Here is a 14822-nt window from a genome sequence, read left to right as displayed (position 1 = left end):
TGTGCCTGTGGTTCTGTCAGTGTGATCATGTGATGTATCTGACCCCAGGAATGTGTCAATAAAGTTTCCCCTTCCTGGGACAATGAATTCACGGTGTTCTTATTTCAATTTCCAGGAGTGTAGATTCACGTTCAGCTACCGTAATCATAGTACTTTATTAATACTTGTTATTAACTCGTTAGTACTCCAGTCCTTTTCAACCATTCCTCGAGTTATCTGATGTTATACTATCTCGTTCGAAAGAAGTACTTTCTACAAAGCATAGCAACGTACAGGAGTTACAGAAATGCGTCCCATGACAGTGCGGATAACCGTAACACTCCAGAGCCGTGAACAAGACAGGAGAAATGAATATTCCCTACTTAGCCCACGATTTAGTAGCAAACTTGATCATGTACTTTCCGCAGCAATGAAGTGATACATAACTATAGCAACTACGAATGTGAGTCTGCTAAGAATGTGTTATGGCAGTTTGATTTAAAACGTCCTCCGTGTTTACGTTTCAGTTATCAAGATAAAATATAATGTAATCACCTATACACGCCTAAGATCTATAAGACCAGTTGGCCTTGAATGTCAATCTTAGTTTTTTGGTGAAATAACAGTGAACACCGCGAACCTGCTTTTTATAACCTTGGGACACATTTAGAACACTATTTTCGTTGAGTTTGTGCTTTATCACTACTGCTCTGTACATACGGTATGATTATTGCTACAAGACTCTGTTAAGTCATGAATTTCTTCTCTTTACTGTTTCATCAATTTTATCTTCACGTCTTCAATCTTAACTTTGTATGAATGAAGAAAAAGGCTAATCAGGTATTGGAATACAGCGCATTGTTAATGTAAGACGTGGGCTACATAGAGGGTGCTCCAACATACCCAACCTGAACTAAAGCACAGTTCCTGGTTGTGATACGCAAAGTATGGACGCACCTTGTCGTATTGCAAAGGTCTTTGCAGTATTATAATTGTCTCATAGACGTCCTAAGCTGGATTTCTCGCAATCAGAATTACAAGAGGCGGTTGCTTCCTATCGCAAAGTGTAGGACATTTCAAAAAGACTCATTTGGTTTAGTGAGACTGTGTCTTCTACATGAATGAAGATAGAAATCTGAAGCATATTTTAATATACGTGTAAGACTAGAGAACTTGCGATGAGTGGTTACAATTAAAACGCAGCTATTCGAAGAAGAACAGATCGAGAATAACGTGTTTGTGAGTCGAGTGTCAGCTATAATTATCGTGTGTTAGCGTAACTTGGTAGATATGATAGTGCGTTAATGCGGAACCGCTGTATACTGAAAAACGTGGTACCAATTTTGACCGACACGTGCAAATATGGTGCTATGAATGAAAGAAAGACGTATAGATAAGTTCCCGTGTATAATGGATTAAGAACGATACATGGTCAGAGAAGTTCAAACAAGTGAGAAAGGCATAATGTTAATTTTATTATTAACCGCCCCTTACACAGTTTATTGAATATGAGCACCGGAGACGCAACGAGATGCTGCGTCTATAAGGCGTCGTGATCAATAGTTGCTTCGAATAGTTCTGGTGGAATATAAGCAAAGTGTTCTCATATAATGGCCTTCAGATCAGGAAGAGACCGAACATATCAATCGTTAACATGTTCTTTCAGATACCCCCAGAGTGAAAAGTCGCCTGGATTCAGATCACGTGATCTTGCAGGCCATGCATCTGGGAAACCTCTGGAGATAACATCTTCGTGCAAGGTTGTATTAAGCAGATCTTTCACTGGGTGAGCATGAAAACAGTGATATCCATACACCTGCGCTCTTGCAAAGCAAGATTCACGTGCTGTACAAGGAGGCCTCGATAATGTACAGATGTCACGGTACATCTGACACGCCCCCACAGAAGAGTGGACCGAGACTCAAGTCGCTCATGAGTCCACACCACACAGTCAGATAGAGCGAGAACAATGGCCCTTCGTGCACAGCACCCGGCTTAACAGTACCCAAAATTCTGTGTATTCACTGCATTGTGTACTGTGACTCCATTATTGCCTGTACGCATGTTATCAACTTCGATCGGTGCAGAAATCGAAGAACAAATTCAGAAGCAGTGTAATACAGACCACAAAACTTTCCGTACCGTTGACCATGGGATGGGAATTTCTCGTGACACTTGACGAGCCCTACTACTCGGAGCGCGTGCTGCATTTCAAATACGATACAAAGCTTACCTGCATTTACGAATTCCATTATTATCTTCTACAGACGCCGGTCGTTTTGGCCTAGCGGTTCTAAGCGCTTCAGTCTGGAATCACGCGACCGCTACGGTCGCCGGTTAGAATCCAGCCTTGGGCATGGATGTGTGTGATGTCTGGTTTAAGTAGTTCTAAGTTTTAGGGGACTGACAACCTCAGATGTTAAGTACCACAGTGCTCAGAGCCATTTGAACCATTTGAACTTCTCCAAACTGTTTAATGACAGCGGGCGTCTCCTCAGTCCTGCCAGTCGGCGATACTGTCTCGATGCAGCACTATAATTGCTGCTGTTCAAATAAGACAGTCTCACTGACAGCGCACAGTCTGTCTTCTCGATAGCCATACTGTTCACTCGCGTTATGGCTTCTGAGACGCCAGTGGCGATGTCATAGCGTCATACGAAATACATACAGCTCCAGATTTGCGTCTGGTCACCACAACCGGAACTAATTTGTTATGCAGCAAAATCGGCCCCGTATTAATGCATTAGCACATCTGCCAAGTGTGGCTGCCATACCATAATGACAGTCTATACTGGACCTTCGTGAGTAGCTCGACCTTAATTATAATCACCTGGTATTTGCAAAATACCCATTCGATAAGCAAGGATATGTATTTTTACGGGAGTTATTCCCAACCCGGAGGTAATTGCCCTGTGAGGGGTAACCTAGAAATTTCTGAAGAGTAAAAACCAAATGGATTAGATGAAGATTTTGTGAACACTTCAAATTAATTTGTTAAAAGAAAATTTAATGTATAACACAACATCATTCTCATCTCGTCTGCCATCTGATATCCACTGCTCGAAAAATTCCTCCTCTAGCTATCTGCAAGCATTAAGATCTTCAACAATGCGAATCAGTATTGCTACAGCATATCTTCAAATGTCATCTGCCTGCCTTCCACAAGCTTGTCTTCCTAGTTGCCACAGTAGGCGGAATGGAAGTGGGGCAGAAAATGCTTCTACTCGCTGGCTCTCTGCGTCTAAATCGGGGATAATCTACACTTTCCATCACCAGACGCATGCGCTTAACACTTGTTAAAGTGCATAAATAAAATACTCTCGATGCTTCTGACCCATAAGTACAAATGTTAACCAGGGTACAGTCTAGGAGGCCTAAGTCAAACGACTAATCGAATGCGTATGCTAAGTTCCTTAAAAGTCACAAGTCTTTATTCATAGCTAAATACAGTTCGCTGGTGGTCTCTTCCAGTTACGTGCCGGTTTAATTATTGATCGAGGCCCCAACAGCGATACTGAACAAGTTATAAATTTTAATAAAAGTGCTTAAATGCTGAAGAAAATCGATTGAAATTTAGCAAATCGATCAGTTCGCTAAAACACGACCTAATCATGATGATTTAAGGTTGACTTCGACATTAGCACGAATTGTTAAGTGTCAGCTGCCACAGAATATTCAAAGTCCCTACTGGTTTAAACAAGGTAAAGTCCACTGGCTCTGTTTCAGAATCAATCACCTAAATGTAATGAAAATAATCAGAATCCAGCCTGACCGCTATCAGAAACTAAGTCGCGTTGGTATCCCAAAACGTTGAGAAAGCTAAAAAATAAACTCATGTCAGTCCCACAGTAGCGCTTCAGAGGCTAAGTGTGGCGGCATTCGAATGGAAACAGAGCCCCACAGGTACTATTTTGCTGCAAAGTCCCGTTTGCTTACGAAAACAATCACCAAACGACACTACACGAGAAAAACACAAGTCCCTACTGTGTTCCAAGAAGAGAATATCCTAAGTCCGAATTCTTCGTGAAAAATGCGATCTTCCGTGTGCGCGCACACGCGAAATTCGACTAAGTTCAACACTTCTGGAACCGCAAAACTATCACCGAAATGTCTCGTCAAGCAACACAGTTCCGGCGTCAGCAAAGGCGCGCAGAACTCTGTCCTGGGGTTTTGTGTCAGTCCCGCTTAAATTCCACTAGCTACGTCACGAACTGCTTTCCACACATAACCATTTCTTTGCATAACTTTTTACGTAGAAGATGAATCTTACTTCTGTTTGCACCATTGTATGCGCGCTCAAATTCTCGTCAAAAAACATTCATTACACACATTTGTAGCTGCAGTAGTTTGCCCAGAATTACCTTTCCAGACTGCGAAAATATTTTTTGTCCGTTTGTGCCACTAAATAACATTACAGTTCTTTATAAAGCAACAATTCCCATACAGACTTGAACTGCTCTTTCTGATGCGCTGATCAGGATTTACGTATATTGAAAGACTAAACGAACATGTGCAAAATTATGCAAAAATTATTAATAAACAAAGACGACATATCATAATAATTACAAATATGACGAACTAGTCATGTTGAAATGTGCGTAACGACAACTGTTATCATACACCGCCTTGCCACGCAGAGTAGCCGCTTTGTCTGAGGCACCTTGTCACAGTCCACGTGCCTCCACCCGTCCGAGCTTCGGATTCTCCCGCGGGCATGGATGTGTGTGTCCTTACCATGTGCATATAGTATCAGTGACCGAGCTGCCCGTGTGTAGAATTGAGAACACGCGCAATCTATCTGTGTTTGACCAAGGGTAGATGGTGATCGCCCGGAGGCTCGGCACGAGCATTTTGAAAACTGCACGGTTGTCGTATGTCCGAGGAGTGCTGTGGTGAGTGTCTTCAACACCTTGTGAAACCAAGGTGAACCACACCCAGGCGTGGATGGGGTTCGGCTGCCACCCCTCATTACAGATCTCGGACATCGCAGGCTGTGCAGACGGGAATAAAAGACCGACGGCGAACTGTAGCAGAACTGACATCAAACTGTAATGCTGGGCAGCGTACAAGAGTTTCTGAACATACTGTCCACGGAGAACTCTGCAGCCTTAGACCCATGCATGTGCCGATGTTAACTCCACGACGATGGCAAATGGGCACGTGACCATCGGCGCTGAATGTTGGTGCAGTGGCAGAGCGTTGCTTGATTTGATAAATCCCGATACCATCTCCGTCACTGGAGGACGCGAATCCGTAGTCTTCCAGGAGAACAGCTTCTTGACACATATAGTGCGGGTCGGAGGCAAGCTGGCGGCGGCTCCATTATGCTCTGGGGAAAATTCATGTGGGAATCCATGGGTCCAGTGGAGCTCGTGCAAGGAATTATGATGGCCAAGGTGTACCGTACTCTGAGGCCACATACACCCCTTCATGACGATCATTTTTCCAGACGGCATTGGCATTTTTCAACAAGATAATACGCCATGGGCAAAGCCAGGAGTGTGATGGAGTGGTTCGAGGGACAGAGTGGTGATTTTCAATTCATGTGCTGGTCCCACAACTTTCCAGATCTGAACCTGATCGATCACATCAGGGATGTGATTGAACGTGGGGTCAGAGCTCATCACCCCCCTCTCAGAACTTCATGGGAATTTGGTGAATTGCGTGTTCAAATGTGGTACCAACTTCCTCCAACGACCTACCAAGGCCTCATTGCTTCCATGCCATGATGTGCTGCCCCTGTTATCCGTGCCAAATGTGGACATACGAGCTGTTAGATAGACGTCTATAATGTTCAGGGTGATCAGTGTATACTTTTTGTTTTTAATTATTTAAGTTATGACAAGACCCTTTATAAAGTCGTGATTTTTATCGGTAGGACCACCTGGCGTGATGTCCAACGTAAAATGAACATGTTACACAACAATTAGTTTTTTTAAGACTTGAAGATGACAGCAAAATCTGTCTTGTATAAAGACAGTGTCGCTCATAGTTGGGCAGCCTAACAGAGAACTGAGAGTATAGAAACATCATCGCGACAAGAATTACAGCACTTCACCGAGAGTTCAGATGTTATTTAATATACAGTAAAGTCTTGTGTACAGAATTTTAAAAAATTATTACATGATTTGTTTACTTAAGTGGATTAAAAACTTTTGGAAATGAACGTAACAGTGTGTAAGAGAAATTTTCGGCGAACAATTACCTTAGAACACAAATAAAATATCTTTATTCGCCTTGAATGTAATATCCGATTGCAATATTTATGTAGCTTTTGTAAAATCGCAGCAGAGGGTTTGCTTGGGATCTAACAAACCATAAAACAAGCAATTGTTTATGGAGAAGTGACTTTTCTTGCAATAAAACGTAGGTCGTCCCTTTGACGACTGTTTCCGCAACTTATGGATCTCTGTCACACGCGTCAACAAAATATCCTGTTGTCTTTATCTATGTTACTTAACAGCGAATCAGTTCAGGCCAAATCGCCAAAAGATCTGCCATTTAGTCAAATCAGTTAGAATCGGTGAAATATGAATTACAAGGTACTTGCAGATTTTGTGCCAGCACATGTCTCGAGCGATTATCATAAGTCATAAGCACTATTTAGTGGACAAATGCATATAAAATTAGTACTTATGTGCTTCAACTGACAAAAAATTTTAAAATAACGAAAGCTCAAATATTCATTGTTTTGGTGCCCTTGTGACCAGTCATGTGTTCTACATCGAAATTCCTTTTTCACGGCAACGGAAACGGAACTTCCGCTTATTACGTTAGTCACCACGTTGTCAATTATATAAATGGGCTCTGAGCACTATGGGACTCAACTGCTGTGGTCATCAGTCCCCTAGAACTTAGAACTACTTAAACCCAACTAACCTAAGCACATCACTCACATCCATGCCCGAGGCTGGATTCGAACCTGCGACCGTAGCGGTCACGCGGTTCCAGACTGTAGCACCTAGAACCGCACGGCCACTCCGGCCGGCGTCAATTATATACAGATAATTATTTCTTCTTAAACTCTGAGGCTTATACACATTCTTTTCGAGCAACAAATTACTGGTAACTTTTCATAAGCACTACGAAACTAGTTTCCATGGCGTCTCACTATACTTTGCTACATTAAAAACATGCAGCTGGTCATAATGGCGCCAACACATATTCGTCCTACAAGTTTTAATCAGTTTTCTACAGTAATGATTTTCTATGCATCTCAAGTGATTTATAATATTTTAATTGGGGTTCGCTAACATTTCTAATTAATTTTTATGTATACAGGGCGGTCAATTACAGTTACATGATCACGTATGTGACTATAATTTAAGAATTTTTTCATAAACAATTTAAAAAATGAACTAAATTGTCGTTCAAAGTTTCTCAATAAGACGGAGACGTTCTAGAAAAATAAAAAAAAAATTAATTACTTTTCCATATAAATCGCCGCAAATATAAACTTACCACTGAAAACGGTACTGTGACAAAAGTGAATAACAGTGACAGAACCACATCCTTATAACTATATATGCGGTATCTTGAGTCTCGGAAAACCATAATGAACTGTCCTATAGAAGTGACTGTGTTCCAAGGAGTTAAGTGTTTAATATTCGAACCACACATGGTATGCTTTCCGTTAGGAAAACGTTTCACCCAGCTAAAAACATTTTCTCTTCACGGACGGTTCAGTTCATTCACGCAAACTCCGCAAGCGTCTCCATCGATCGCAACTGAGGCAAGACAAGAGGCATGTGAGTTCCTCCGTTGCACTCTTTGCACTCTTGCCCGAGTCTTCACAGTTACTAACACTAATTCACAATCGCCGACGCTTTTGCTCATTTTAATTCGGCCTAAATTACAGGCATTCCCTTATATGTATTTCTATGCACAGCCACGTACGTTTAGTACATGCTGCTACTCGTGTATCACTTTCTTCGCCAAATGTTTTGAAAGTATCTTAAAAAAGTAGATAGACAGCGTCTCATCTCGTATATTACTTTACTGTATTTGATTTCGTTGTGGTCTTAAACAGCTAATATAGCCGTACCTGTACTCATTCCATTATATATACCTAAATCTCTCTGTGTCTGCACTTCTGAATACCCCGTGCGGTGCCTTCCACCGAGAGCTGTTTGCGTACTGCCGATAACGCTTCAACACGATCGGTTGTCCTGATTAGATGCTCCCATGTCAATTGCTTGTGAAATGTAGGAATGATGATAAGATATGATACAATTTACACGACCCGACAGATAGCTTTTATTAGAAAGTAAAACACAAGGACGCACAATACTCAGAATCGACAGAGTTGCTTCTTCGACTAAACAATCGAAGGCTTGTATTTGATGGATGCTAGAGCTGGTATCGCATTACTGTTATCATGAGAGACGTGGACTGAGATCGACTCCATACATAAATTAATATATTGTCTTTCGTTACAAATGGTTTGCTAGCAACACAAAAGCTCTTCGTTGACTTGATGTACATCATATTACAAGATTTTTTCGGAGCCATTGAATCATTCTTCGGGAGAAATCTGAGATGTGAGATCGTATAATTGTCATTTCTGAGAAAGTCTGGTGTTAAATTTTGAAAACAGCGAAAAAAATAGGAGCAAAAATCTAAGTAGGCTGACATGAGAAAGCATAAGAAACTAACTACAGAAGCTGCGATGAGCCAAAATATCACTTTGGCTTTTAGTGCAGACACCTAGACTCGACAACATTCCATCATTTTTCTCAAGGTGTAAGTGCTTATGGTTACAGATATGATTACCTGAGGATGGAGAAAGATACTGAGACAAGAAGAAGGCATAGCTACCTTAGAAATTTGGAACAACTGAAGTAAAGTTGAGATACTAGCTCTACATGTTACCTAAAACAAAATGAAATATTTGGAAAAATAAAAGATAAGCGTTTCACATACATAGACGATGAGGTCATTAAAGAGAGGATACTATCTCGGAAATACCTTGACATATGCGTTAAGCGAGTTAGAGAAACCATAGAAAACTTAAGGAATAGAAAATTACTGCGACCCCATACTGCAATGTGGGAGTATCCTCATACGTATGTGTGGGGGCTGTATATGTTGTGAACGTAACAAGGAGAACTGACAATTGACAGAAAATAGAGATTTGAACTGAAACTAGACTAAGCTAGAGCAAAAAGCAATTAGTGTGAAAATCTCAAAATTAGGCTTTACCTGTCCTCCGAGAAAAATATTTTACAACGGGAACACCTTAAGACTAGAAATTCGCTAACATTCTACAGCACAATTATCCAACTTATCCAGCTAGAAGTATTTTATTGATGTGGTACTAGACTATGATAATAAAATGACCGGAATCCAGTTTTTCAAAAATTGGGCAAAGGATACTAGAAACATTGTGGTGAACAAATCGGTTGATAGGCAGCCACAACTAACATCCAATCATGATCTCTATCGATTTTTGCAACCAATAACGTCATCCAGTGGCGGTTGGTTACCATGTGCTAATGTGCTACAGGACACTATGAATTCTGAACTAAACTTAAACGGCGTCTATTGCATTACGAGCAGGAAATCACAATAAAGTTGCGCCATTCTCTTCGAATGCGAGCCACAAATTGCACTAAAATTACACCATTTCTCTTCAAATGCCTAGTGATATGCAAATAAAATGGACCAAAATATGATCTGTAGCGCTCTACCTGTGATAACTACAAGCCAGTGTCGAGTGCTGAAACGCTTGTCAGTCGCATCGCCAGCCGCGGTGACCGAGAGGTTCTAGGCGCTACAGTCTGGAACCACGCGTGCGCTACGGTCGCAGGTTCGAATCCTGCCTCGGGCATGGATGTGTGTGAAATCCTTAGGTTAGTTAGGTTTAAGTAGTTCTAAGTTCTAGGGGACTGATGACCTCAGATGTTTAGTGCTCAGAGCCATTTGAACCATTTCAGTCGCATCATAAGCAATTCAGACAAGGCAGCAGCTGTCTCTGATGTGACGTCATCCTTTCCGGCACTAAGAGTGCTACGCTGCTCACAGCACCACGTCAGCATTTTTCTCCGAAATTGCGTGTTGCGTATTGAAGACAGTGGACATGATAAGGGAGTTTCGAAGAGCTGTTATTGCAACAATGCTGTGGCGTAGAGGTATAATATACCGACTGGCAGTTTGTGGACCTCGGTTCGATCCCTGTTGTCACCAAAAAACTTTTCATTTTATTTTATTCCTCACAATCAAAAACTATTAATTATAAAATGCTATTATTTATTTGAGCACTTCTGTTAATATATGTAATATTTAATTACTTTCAAGTCAAAAGGTGATGGTAAAAAAAGAGAGTGTATGAGATAATTTAGTATGAAAGTGTTTTCTGCAGATGAACTTTAGATGATCTGCTGAACAGGCCCTTTTCCAGCAGACCTTTGGAGGAGAAAGTGAGATGTAAAATGGAAATCTACCAAGAGAAAGACGTGGAAAGAGGCTCACCAATGTGGCTTACACAACATGGACAATTTCGAAATATTTGCAAAATATTTCGATCACATTCTTAATTGTCCAGAAACAACCCATAAATAAGAATAGACAAACGCTCACGAAAGTGTTAAAGAAGCTTCCCCATCTACCAAACAAATAGAAAAAGTTACTAAAATCTCATAAAATTTTGGTGCGAACTCTATTAAATCAGAACTTTTGAAGTTGTGTCTACCAAAAATAAAAAATAAGCTACAATTAATCCATGTGAAAATATAGAAAACAGAAAAAGGTTTAGAAGAATAAAAGGTGGCCTCGATACATCCGCTACAAAAGGAAGGCCAAAAACGAGATATTAATTTCCAAGATTATGCTATACAGAGTGGAAACAACTGCGTAATTTTGGCGAACATCTAGGTTTTTATGGAGAGGCTATTCTTGTTTACAAAAAATTTGCGCAGTTTGTGTTCCTGAAAGTTGACTAAACTGATGAGCTAGCGACTGGCGTAGTTGTGTTCAGACTGGTTCAAATGGTTCAAATGGCTCTAAGCACTATGGGACTTAACATCTGAGGTCATCAGTCTCCTAGACTTAGAACAAATTAAACCTAACTAACCTAATGACATTACACACATCCATGCCCGAGGCAGGATTCGAGCCTGCGACCGTAGCAGCAGTGCGGTTACGGACTGAAGGGCCTAGAATCGATTTTTTTAATGTGATTTTGTTCGATATAGTTCGTTGCATTTGTTCGGTGCGGATGTCTCAAGACACGAGTTCAAGTTCAGTGTTGCGCCGTTGACTCAATTTTTTATTACAGAGGGCAGCTCACCCTCTGACCTAATACGCTGAGCTACCGCGCCAGCAAATGATGATGATTAAAACAACACAACGCCTAGTCCCTGAGGGAGAAAATCTCCGTACGGCCACAGCGGCCGGCGGGCGTTCAGACTGGTGTCAGAAACATCTCGTAAGGGTTGTGTCAATAAATACTGTGTTTCCGAAGTGGAAAAAGTAAGAATCACTTTTCAGCTTTCTTGTTGTAGTTATGGCACTCTGTTGTATTAGTTATACACACGAAGCACGAACAATAGCCTTTAATTCTCGACTGCATTTTGAAAGGCTGGCTTGCAATCTACCATACTGCATCCACATGTTTCGCAAAGTGACGTGTCGTGCCATCTGTTGACGTAGCTTCCAATCATTGTTTCTGTACGGAAGAATGCGCATATAACTTCCTCAAAGAGTGAGTGCGTTCTCTTTAGATTTGGTTGGTTGGTCATTTTGAAGCACCGTGCAGTATCTGTATTTTCATTATCCATGTCGTAGCATGTCACTGTACGCTGTTTTGGAAATATATTTCTAGGTTGGTATGCATCCATCCTGTTCGTGATTCTAAATGTAATAGTGGTCAAACATTCCTGTCCATTTAACTAGTGGACGTGAGGTTGTTTATAGGAACTTACTGCACTAATACTGCTCAGTGTCACAGCGTTTTCAAGTAATAAATTTGACAAACCCAGTTTTAATCTCCATCTTAACGATCTTATCAGCATATATATTTTAAGTATTTTAACATACTGATTAACAGATTGTTCATACATTTTATACACCGTTACTACTCCGTCTCATGTGGTTTTAGAGTAAAACAATTTAATGAAAGATCTTGAATCACATACCTTAAATATCTGTGCAACTTCCGTTTTAAATATTAAACGTATGTAACAAGTTCCATTACGCTTTATTATATACTGTTACATTTTATGTGTTATCTAATGGCTACTAACTGATTGTAAGTAACGGTGCATTTTTATAATTTATAACGAAAAATATAGTGCTATAACTTCACATGTTCGATGTATCGTATTGTACTCGTAGTGCCACCTGGTTCCAATAGCTGCCACTTAGGGACTAAAAGACTTGCGGCTGTTCGTTTGCCTGTCTGCGTCAGCTGGACTTCTTCAGGTGGTTCCCGCATCATGCAAGATGGCGTTTGATGTTTCTTATGATTATTATCTAGGATAGTATAAGATCATCATATACATAATATTCAGTTCAGGTTCTTTTTGCCCTTTGGGAGTGTGCTCAGCAACCTGTACGTTGTCTGATATGTTGCACGTTTTGCGATTATGGGCAGGTAACGTAAATATACGACAATGACTTCGAATCAGTTCGCAAATTATTACTTCTTTACGTATCGTACACAAACATGCGATCAGTTGCTTAACAGCACTGATTTTGCCGTACTGGTTACTTACTCTACTTAATTGCTTTACGACATTTTTGCTTTGGGTCAGAAATGTTCACCTGTATTTCACTGTAAATCTTTACGGATCGTAAGATGGGCAGTTAACTGGCTGAAACCAATTATTTATTTAACAAAACTTGAAAGTGTTCTAAAAGGATACTAGACTGTCAGGAATAGATCACATTCCGCTCCCACTAATGATGTCAATTCATCATAATTTGCTCTTGTTTAGATAGTATTTTTTGCCGTGTGAAAATAGACTAAGAAATAAGGTCTTACCTGAAACTATGAGTAACTTGAAATATATTATATAAGTAAACAGAAAAATAACGTAGGGTAAATCACTGGATAAACAATAACTCGACTCCATAATGGATTATATTAAAACAATAACTCTAGCAAGGGAGCTCATACCCGGGGTGAAGGGGGTCCGCCCCCCGCCACCTCCATCTAGCTCTCAGGGAAAGAAAAAAATATGGTGTATTCTGGTGTTTTTCTTTGAAGAAAATGATTTAGTGGACGGTTTTGACAGAATCGGAACTTGAACTTTTTTTATGGCTACTTAAAAGTGGCCGTATCAAAAATGCTCCCTATTCCAGGACCTGATCTCCCCCCTCCCCCATACGGACTATCAAATGGGCGTCCTTGAACTGTAGAAAGCAATGAATTACGGTAGCGAGCAACATGTTGCTAAGAAGAGATAATCTCGTGCAACAATGAAGAGTTGTGCGTATGTCTGGAACCAGTTCTCATTGTCAGCCGAGACTTTCTCAAGGCAGGCAACGCTACTTTCCGAGTAATTCTGACTCATACAGCGTGTCATCAGCAGATGAAATGAAACTAAAATTATTGTGACCGACTGAGTCACATTCAGCAACAAGTAGAGTACCATACTGTTTTGACTCTTACAGTATGTTAATTCTTTATGAAGTTTGGATAGCCTTGAGCCTTCACTAGCATGAAATTATCAGGAGCTAATTGTAGAGGAGACACTGCCAACTGCGACGCGCCCTACAGAAACTTCACCCCACGCTCATCTCGATGGATCTCTTACAGATATTTTGGTTTACCTTCTTCTGAATTTTGCTTTATGTTGACAACGCCATTCATCGGGCGCATTTTACTCTCAATGGCACAGCAATGTCAGCGATTACATTGTAATAATTGCGAGTAGGTGATATTATCCATTATTTTGATTATTGCAGACTGAATATAAGTTTCGCTTGCTGAAGACGTATTTCAGACAATACAGTTAATACTTTCAGTGTTTTGTGTTCCTATTTACATGTGCTGATGACAACTTCTTGTTAGTAGAGGCAGGAATGGAGTTTACTATACACACACTCGCCAAGTTCACTTTCTTGCAAGTGTCTGAGCTTACTTCGCTTACTTGAGCTGTAACTTTACGTTATTCGTAACTTTTCGTAAATTCCAACGAAAATATTTTTAAGAAAAATTTTTTCTCACTTCAGAATGTTAAAAAAAATCAAGTGTCATATCGTCAAATTGTTACTGTATAACCAGCGTAATGCCGTAAAATAAAAAGAAATTAATAGTGTCTGGCGAATGAGTTTCTCAGTTTGACAGAAAAAAATAATTACGGCAGCTTCTGATGTGTAGAGCCATTCAAATACTTGCCCCTCCTCTTTATTTATGATGATCGATTTATAATTGGTGAGCCTGGATATTATCCGTAGGCGTGTCTTAGGTCAAAATCGTGGCTATAGAAATGCGAATAAATCTTTTTGGGCTGTATCAAGATATTTTGGCTGTCAGTAACACGCGTAGCAGAAAGCTTCACCGCATCTGCGTGCTGCCGAAGTGGTACCCAGCTCAGCACATCAGCTGAGCAAACGTACTCTCCCTGTTACTAGTGTATCGGAGAATTGGCAACACTGTAGAAAACGTTTGACAACTATGTGATCGTCGATTTAGTCCCTGTGAATTTGGTTCCTTGTGGTTCGGAACTGGCTAAACTCAGTTGACATTCCGTACGATATTGCAGTGCCCGTGTTATTCTGAATTACGATACAAAGTTCCTTCGGACGTGCAATCGTGTCCGAAGGAACAAGCACTCCGTCGACTATAGTCATAATGAAATAGAATAAATGTATTCGCAGTTGCGAGTATGGATAACCAT

The sequence above is a fragment of the Schistocerca americana genome, chromosome 2 (assembly GCF_021461395.2).
Source record: "Schistocerca americana isolate TAMUIC-IGC-003095 chromosome 2, iqSchAmer2.1, whole genome shotgun sequence".
Taxonomy (NCBI): Eukaryota; Metazoa; Arthropoda; class Insecta; order Orthoptera; family Acrididae; genus Schistocerca; species Schistocerca americana.
This window is presented reverse-complemented; position numbering follows the sequence as displayed.